Raw genomic sequence first — 9,336 nt, forward strand, 5'->3', positions numbered from 1 at the left:
ATGACAGGATTCCAACTAGCAAATGGAGCAGGAAACCAGCATTAGGAAATCACCATTTGGGGACCTGCACTGGGACAATAGCTTAGGCAGCCGAGAGATGCTGAAACCATGAAGCAAAAAGACAATGAATGGATATTAGCGGGGTACCAGAGCAACACTCCTCTGATTATTTGCTCGACGTCGGGAGAAAATGCAGCTGGACAGCAGGAAGATGAGATGTTGCTCTTAGCATCCCGACAACAGAGGACGCTTCCTGCCATGGTGTCGTGTGGAGTACCAACTCTCCGCTATGCAGCGTCTGCAGGAAGCGTTGAACTTGAACCTAAGACCCTAGCGCTCACTTGCTCTCAGTTTACAGGAAACAGAAGAGGAAGAATCGGTTCAATGTCATCATTTGGAGATGGATAAATCAGAAATGCAAGGTGTTCTGCATCACAAGGGTAGAGGCACAGTTCTACAGTGCCACCTGCAGCCTGAGGAGTTCCCTTCATCTTCTAAAACTGGATCCTTAGTTTTTCCACGGAAAAGAATTTCGGGATGAGCCAATGTGACGCAGAGGTGGGGTTTATTAAAAGGCATTTTTCATAAGTAGGAAGTTAAGAGAAAGAGAAGCGCTGGGGAAGAGGGTGAGGCACCTGAGAGCATGGCATGAATTCTCCAAGGAGAGTCACGTTTCATTGTGACTTACAATGGCCATGTAGCAGATGCTGGTGGTTTCTGAAGTCCTTATCTTTAAAGGGCTGCTGAGGAGTTTCAATGAGGCTCTGCAGAAGCCACAGAGGTGTGCTGCTTGCTGGCTGTGCTGTCTGGCCCACTCTTCTGCTCATGCCCAGTTAGCTTTCTTATCAGCCCACCCACTTGCCTAAGGATGGTACTGCCTTTAGTGGGCTGGGTCCTCCTACCTCAGTCAGCAATCAAGACCATGCCTCCATAGCATGCCCACAGCCAATCTGATCTAGGCAATTTCCCAGCTGACGTTCCTTCACCCCTGGTTGTATCAAGTTGGCAGTAAAGTCGAACGACAGAGGAGTGTTATCTCCGTGTCGTCAACCTCTGCAGCAAATTTGGAATTCCTGAGTCTCATCCAGCAAGAGGCTTCACTCAGACTCCATAGAAAAGGGGGGCTCTTTCTCCTTCCTGTGTTCCCAAAAGTTGCCACCTAGCCCCCAAAACCACACACAAAATATAAATAAATGTAAATAAAATGTTTTATAAAAATTAAAAAGTTACAAAGAATTCTTCAAATCTGATGAAAGGCAAGGCTCCTTGTGTCTTTGGACTGTGTTAGGATAACTACAATTATTTGAGGTATTAGAAAATGACTACTGGCTTTCAAAATGACTGTTAAAAAATGTCTTAATTGCAAAATAAACATTTTTGTCATTTCCTGCTATTGGATTTCTTCAATCAAGTCTTAGATTTCTTCTGAAATACTCCCTCCCCTAAGACTCATATCAGCTTCCGCCTTCTCCATTAAGTCTGTTCATTCAGTCGTATCACCAATAACTATTGGTTCTAGTGGGTATGCAAGCACTAAGGCCATTCCTGATGCTGTGTGAACTGGCATCTACACGCTCAAGACAAGTCAATAGGAAACCATGGTACCTGAAGAAGCATGCTCTGATCTGGAGGCAGGCGGGCATCACAAGAGAGGGACCTAACCCAGTCTAGAAGTAGTGGCTGTGAGTGGATTCCTAAAGAGCCACTCAGGAGACCAAGCAAAGCAGAAACGCCGCAGGAAATGCCGTATGCAAAGAAACCCAAGGAAGCGAGAGTGTGGCTTGTTCTGAGAACTTGAAGCAGTTCATTCATGTGTCAGTTTGATCGGGTGTGGGGATGTGCAGGCATTTATAAAACATTATTTATAGGGTATCTGTCTGGATGAGATTAGCTGGACTGGTAGCCTAAGTGTGGAGGACCGAATGAGACTGGCCCCCCAGGCTCATATATTTGAGTGTTCGGTCCCTAGTTGGGGGAACTATTTTGGGACAGATTAGGAAGAGTGGCCTTGTGGGGGGGGAGGGTGTTACAAGGGTGGGCTTTGAGGTTCCAAAAGCCCATGCCAGGTTCAGTCTCTCTCTCTCTCTCTCTCTCTCTCTCTCTCTCTCTCTCTCTCTCTCTCTCTCTCTGTCTGCCTGTCTGTCTGTCTGTCTCAATCTCTGTCTGTCTCTCTTTCTGTGTCTATCTATCTGTCTATGTGTGTCTCTCTCTGCCTCCTACTTGTGGATTAGATATACGCTCTCAGCTACTGCTCCAGTACCATGCCTGCCTGCCTGCTGTCATGCTCCCTGTCATGATGATCGTGGACTCACCATCTGAAACTGTAAGCAAACCTCCAGTTAAGTGCTTTCTTTTTTTTTTTTTCTTTTCCTTTGGTTTTCCAAGACAGAGTTTCTCTGTAGCCTTGGCTGTCCTAGAACTCCCTCTGTAGACCAGGCTGGCCTTGGAACTCAGAGATCTGCCTGCCTCTGCCTCCAGCGTGCTGAGATTAAAGGCATGCGCTAATTCCACCCAAATGCTTTCCTTTTTAAGTTGACACACTCATGGTGTCCCTTCACACAGCAATAGAACAGTGGCTAAGACACTAAGTAAAGCAGAATTGCCCTCCCTAACATGAGTAGGTCTCAGCCAGTCAAAGATCTGAGTAGGGGAAAAGCTGATTAAGGACAATAATTTTGCTTTTAGTGTGTGGGGGGGAGGGGGGGGGAGGGTATGCACATATGAGTGTGGGGGAAGGAGTGTGTTATGAGGGCTCGGCTCATGCCCTTGGAAACCAGAAGAGGGCATCAGATCCCCCTGGAACTAGAGTTACAGGCTGCTGTGAGGAGACTAAATCCCGGTCCTCTAGAGGGTAGGAAGAGCTCCAAGCTGTGGAGCCATCTCTCCAGCTCACAGTCCAGTCTTTATTAGACTGTAGATCATTTCTTATAATGTGTGATCGCCTGCAGAAAAGTGGGTACTGTTATTTATGCGTCAGATAGTGCTGTGGTACCTGTGTTTTACAGCAGGCCTTATAAGAAGTCCTTTGGAGACTTTGCTATCCAAGTAGGTGTGTGATGTATGAACGTGACCAGGGATGTTGGAAAGAAGAAGGAAGTTCGGAAGCCAAAGAGGAGGGCCAAAGCCAGCCAGGCACCCAGCAGCAGGCCCTGACACAGTGAGGGGGAGACATTAAAGGCTGGCTTCGCTCTGCATTAATCTCTATTGTGCCTGAGCTGCAACCCTAGTGCTTTTGAAAACCGAGGATCAGCAGAATTTTGCAGCTTTAATAGAATGCATGAGCAACTGAAAGTTTGCAGAGCCTTCCCTTTGACACCTCCTGACCTTCCGACACTCCTTGTAAAAACACTTTTATGTTTTTCCACATAAATGGAATTAACGTTTTGGCTTTTTTTTTCCTTCTGTGGCATGAACTCACAGCTGGTGGATGTTTAATAGTTTGCAAGTAGTTTTTCAATGTCACATTTCTGTAACGGTGTTACGGAACAAAACTAATTGTCATCTGTATTGGAGGCAATTCCGTTCACAGCAAGATAAATTGGATTTCTAAACTGTGATTTCCATTGTATTACCTCTGCATAGCGTGAAAGTTATCCCGATGTGCACAGCGGTCAGGCTACTTACGAATACAGTGAAGGCCAGCTTTGTGCTGAAGCCCTCATCTCTCTCTTCCCCAGGGGGAACAGAAGCATAATTATGCCCCACCGTCTAATGGAAGAGGTTAATGAGGGTACAGTGTTTTAAATACCAGTGTGAATGTTCGAAAACTATAAGGAAACAACCCACTACCTAAGAGGGCTAGGCATCACTGTGAGCTATCAATTTGTCACTGAGGACTTCTGTGTATGTGAGCCTTTTTATAAAGTTGCTTTACAGATATATACATATAGTTATATATAGTTTTATATATATGTATATATGCATATATACATATCACTATTTTGAAATATAAGCCACTATCAATTAAAAACAATCCTATCCTAACAGTTCATAAATTTTGACTCTACTAATTATAATTTTAATAAATTGGATATTTTCTTGGATGGCATTTTTATGATTGATGAAAAACAGCTTTCTAAGTGAACTAATGTAGTAAACCTTGAGTGCAGGCACCACTACAATTAAAAGGCTAACCCAAAATCTAGATATAGTGGTGCATGCCTTTAATCCCAGCACTTGGGAGGCAGAGGCAGGTGGATCTCTGTGAGTTCAAGGCCAGCCTGGTCTACAAAGTGAGTTCCAGAACAGCTAGGGCTATGTAGAGAGACCTGACTCAAAAAAGAGGCAGGGAAGCATTAGAAGTTATGTAAGCAGGAAATCTGGAGCTGGTCCACATTTGGGTGGCTTTTGCCCTCCTCTGCTGTTGTAATCCTGGACGAATTACTTAAATGTACTTCAGCTTACTCATCCATAACAATGGGAATAGAAGAACAGGCACATGTCTTTCCAATTGCTGTGAGAAGACACCATGACCAAGGCAACCTATAGAAGAAAGAGTTTATTCAGGTCTTACAGTTTCAGAGGGTGAGTCCATGACCATCACGGCAGGGAGCATGGCAGCAGGCAGGCAGGCATGGCACTGGAACAGGAACTGAGAGCATCGTGCGACATCTTGAGACAACAACCACGAGGCAGAGTGAGAATTAGATGGGGATAGTGTGGGCTCTTGAAACCCCAAAGCCCACCCCCAGGGACACTTCCTCCAACAAGCTCACACCTCCTAATCCTTCCCAAACAGTTCCACCAACTGTGAACCGAGTATTCAAATATATGTGTCTATGGGGGCCGTTCTCATTTGAACCACCACAAAACATGACAGCAGTTGTGTTTTTGAGTTTAGATTAACAACAGACTCAGAAGGACTCCCACTACAGGAAGCAGAGGCATAAACCATCTGCATTAGTTTAAGCTAGAAGTAACATTTTCTGACCAGGCCATGTAACTTACTCAGGTACATTTCCTCAGACTCTCACAGTATGTTGCCTTATGCTTATGACAAGTATCCTTGAAAGTAAGAAAACAGGATTTAAAAAGTAGAGAAAATGAAACAGCCCTGTTTCCCAGTTATTTTATACCGGTGGTCTTTTTCTAGCATGGAAACGTGGACCAGCCAGCAGCGCCTGCGTCTCATCCCTCTGTGTCCTGTCAAACGCTTACAGGATCTTGGACAATTTCACCACCAACCACTGGCAACATTCCCACTGTGAGGACCCAAAACAACGTTCCTTTGTTTGGGGGCACGGGGCATCCACAGATATGGAAATCAGGCTGGGAGCTGAGAGCTAACAAGGGCTAAAGGGAGATTTAGAGCTGGTCTGTTCCGAAAAGAAGTAAAATAGGAGAATTTATTTAAGAGCGGTATTTTCCTCTTCAATCACAAGTCGTAATTACAGGAAAATGTGGCCTTCACAGGCAGCTCAGGGCTGGGCACAGCTCGGTCCACACTTGCACCACCACAAACTGTGAAACGACTCACGTTACAGTTTACATTCTCACCACTACACTGCTTTTCTTAGTTCTGTGGAACACACCCTCTCCAACCAGGGACTGTCTAGAAAATAATGGGTACTTATTAAACAGAATAAACATGAATGAACATACCTGGGAATCACTCAGGTATTTGTGAATAAATGAACCAAAGGAAGACTGGTGGAAACTGGTTCCAGATTATCCATCTTCCAAGCTACAATCCAGAAAGAGGAAGAAAGCGGGGAAGAGCGGGAGAGAGAGAGAGAGAATTGATCTGTTCCTTTAAGTACATTGAACACACGACTTTACATATACGATTCCATAAGGATTAACAAACTAGAGAACTGACTTCACAGAGCTGTACTCTGACCTGGACAGAGAGAGACAGAGACACAGAGAGACAAAAAGAAAGAGAGAAAGCGCTTCGATGTAAAAGACACAAAATCATTGGCACACATGGTCACACAGGCCTTTAGCCCCAGCACTCAGGAGGCAGAGGCAGGCAGATCTCTGTGTCAGAGGCCAGCCTGGTCTACACAGTGAGTTCCATTACACAGAACTAAAGCTACACAGTGAGACCCTGTCTGCAGAAAACAACCAACAACAAAAAGGATAAAATTGTAAAGTGCTCATGCAACAGTCTGGAAGGTTGTGTCTATGACCTGGGCTGGGGAGTTTTTCTGTTCACCGAGATTCTGTGAAGAGGGCCCAAAGCCAAGGCATAAGGAACCAATAAGCCGCAAACCATCCATCACCACTTATATAAAGAACGATGCTGTCAGATTTGAAAATAAATTTAAATCACATAATCAAGTGTAGGTAGAGATGTGGGCTGAAATGGAAAGCCTTTGTTTTTTAAACTTCCTTTGGCATTATCAGGTCAGGACCAAGATGTGCATAACCTGGAACCTATCCACTCCTAGTAAAACCTTGTACGGGGGTACTATGTTCGAAGACCCATCATGTGTTTGAGGTATGGAGGACCAGAGGTGTCAGGAGCTGGGTCCAACCCAATTTTGCACTATTTCATATAGTAAGCATGATTGCCTCTGTGAACTACCACTACGTGCAACGGAGTGGGTGAATCTTAGGAATACAGTTCATGAGAAGTCAACCAAGAATGTGCATAATACTATAAAGCTGTAAGAACTAAAGCAGCATAGCACTGGCATCAGAATGGAGACACAGACCAATGGAGCAGGAGAGAGAACCCATAGACCAATCCGCATCCTTACAGTCAGCTGATTTCTAACAAAGGTGCCAAGAATAAAGACAGTGTCTCCAATAAATGGTACTGACAACATTAGATTACCCACACAGAAGAATACATCTAGGTCCCTCCCTCTCATCATACGCAAGTATTACCTCCAATAGATCTAAGATCTAAATAGTAAGCCTGGAAATGTGAGATCACTACAAGAAAACGTGGGGAAACATCTTGAGATATTGGCGTGGGCGATGAATCTTTAGTAGAATCCCACAGATAGAGGAAACAAAATCAAAACACACACATTAAGATTGCATGTAACTAAGGAGCATCTGTATTGCAAAAGAAATCATAGGAGACCGGCCGGTGCAGAGGTGGTGTGGAGCACATCAGTCTTGGGCCACTCTCAAAAGTGTGTCATCTCAAGAGGCTGCGGCGGGCCTCTGGTAAGAAGGCAGGAGCTTGACAGCTTCCGTAAAGGCCAGGAGCAGTGACAGCAATCCAGAGCCATGAGCAACAGCGGCAAGTAGAACTACAGCTAACCGGAATCCCGTTCTGCTTCCGGAAGTGGGAGTGCTCATGGATGGCGGATATCTGCACCGCATACCCCTGCAAGGTCTCGCTCCAAGGAAGATTCAAGGCGCTCTAGATCAAAGTCAAGGTCCAGCTCTGAATCCAGGTCTAGATCCGGAAGTTCTAGAAGGCATTATACAAAGTCACGATCTCCATCCCGCTCCCATAGACGATCCAGGAGCAGGCCTTACAGCCGAGATTATGGCAGATGGCACAGTCACAGCCGTTCTCCCATGTCTACTCAAAGGCGTCATGTTGGGAACCAGGCAAATCCTGACCCCAACTGTTGTCTTGGAGCGTTTGGATTGAGCTTATACACCATGGAAAGAGACCTAAGAGAAGTATTCTCGGGCTGGAGAGATGACTCAGAGGTTGAGAGCACTGGCTGCTCCTCCAGAGATCCTGAGTTCAGTTCCCAGCAACCACATGGTGGCTCACAACCATCTGTAATGAAATCTGGCGCCCTCTTCTGGCTTGCAGGCATGTATGCAGACAGAACACTGTATATATAGTAAATAAATAAATCTTTAAAAAAAAAAAAAAAGAGAGAGAGAGAAGTATTCTCTAAATATGGCCCCATTGCCAATGTGTCTATTGTGTATGACCAGCAGTCTAGACGTTCAAGAGGATATGCCTTTGTATATTTTGAAAATGTAGATGATGCCAAGGAAGCTAAAGAACGGCCAATGGAATGGAGCTTGATGGACGTCGAATTGGGGCCAATTTCTCTATAACAAAAAGGCCCCATACCCCAACACCAGGAATTTACATGGGCAGAGCCACTTAGGGCAGCTCACACCGCCGAGATTATTATGACAGGATATGATCAGGGTTGTGATGATCAGGACTATTACAGCAGATCATTCAGAGGAGGTAGTGGAGGAGGAGGTGCATGGAGAGCTCAAGGCAGGGATCAGATTTACAGAACTCGGTCACCTTCTTACTACGATCGTGGAGGATACAGGTCACAGTTACAGGTCACGGTCCAGATTGCTATCATGCTCACCCTCGGCACTATTAAAGCATGAAGTTGAGACTTTCTGAAACCTGCCATAGAGCTGGGATATTGTTTGTGGACAATATTTTCTGTTGTCTCCTGCTTAAAGAGTGGACAGTGCCTAGTGAAGCTATGTGACTTTTACACCTTTTAGGATGACTACTTTGGGTGGAGTTGAAATGTTGTTTTCATTCTGCGTTGGTGTAGTTCGGTGCTCTGTTCAAAGTGAGGAGTTCTCAGAAAGGTATGGTTTGCATGTATTTTTTTTTACAGTTCAAATTTTGACTACTGAGAAGTTTCTATTGTGCACAACTTCATGTAAAAGTTTTCTTTTCTCCTGAATCCAGGGTGTTCTGAAGATCAAAGCCTACCTACCAAATGGCAAAAAGCAACGGCAAACAAGTTTGATTTTTACTTCTCTTTCCAAATAAGGAAAAGAAATAATAGAATTAAGAGACAATGTGAAGAACGGAAGAAAATATTTACAAGCTATTCATCTCACAAGCTTGATATTCGGGATATATAAGGAAATTTGAGCGGGGGGGGGAGAAAATAAAAAGTCAGAACATCAGAAAAGCAAGCAATTCAATTTTATAAACAGACTAAAGAACGATGTGGATACTTTTCCTCCAAAAAAAATGAATAAAAATGGGCAATAAGTGTGTGTGTGGCGGGGGGGGGTGGGAGGGGATGCTATCTCACTGATCACAAGAGAATGGTTAACATTCAAAAAAATGGAGAAAGTTCACTAATAGTGGTGAGGATTAGAAGAAAAGAGAACTCCCATATGTTGTTTGTTGATGGGAAGGCAAATTGGTAGAGCCATTTATGGAAAAATATATATATATATTCCTCAAAAACTGGAACTAGAACAGCCTGTGGCCCAGCAATTACACCTTGGGGTACACAGCTAAGGGAGATAAAATACAAAAAAGATACTTGGCTGCATTATTTACAGCAGCCAAAATGTGAATCAATCCAGATTCCCTCCGTGGATAAAGAAAAGTGGCTGTACTGGGGAGCTGGTGGAGTGCATGCCTAGCACGCACAAAGCCTTGGGTTTGATCCCCAGCATGGCATAAACTGGGTG

General features: G+C 44.5%; 1 pseudogene; it reads left to right on the forward strand.

Moving 5' to 3' along the window:
* The first annotated feature begins 7,185 nt into the window (after positions 1–7,185).
* On the forward strand, positions 7,186–8,277 carry LOC128119559 (transformer-2 protein homolog beta-like; annotated as a pseudogene).
* Positions 8,278–9,336: the final 1,059 nt, after the last annotated feature.

The sequence above is a fragment of the Peromyscus californicus genome, unplaced genomic scaffold (assembly GCF_007827085.1).
Source record: "Peromyscus californicus insignis strain IS unplaced genomic scaffold, ASM782708v3 Scaffold_24__1_contigs__length_46423439, whole genome shotgun sequence".
Lineage (NCBI taxonomy): Eukaryota > Metazoa > Chordata > Mammalia > Rodentia > Cricetidae > Peromyscus > Peromyscus californicus.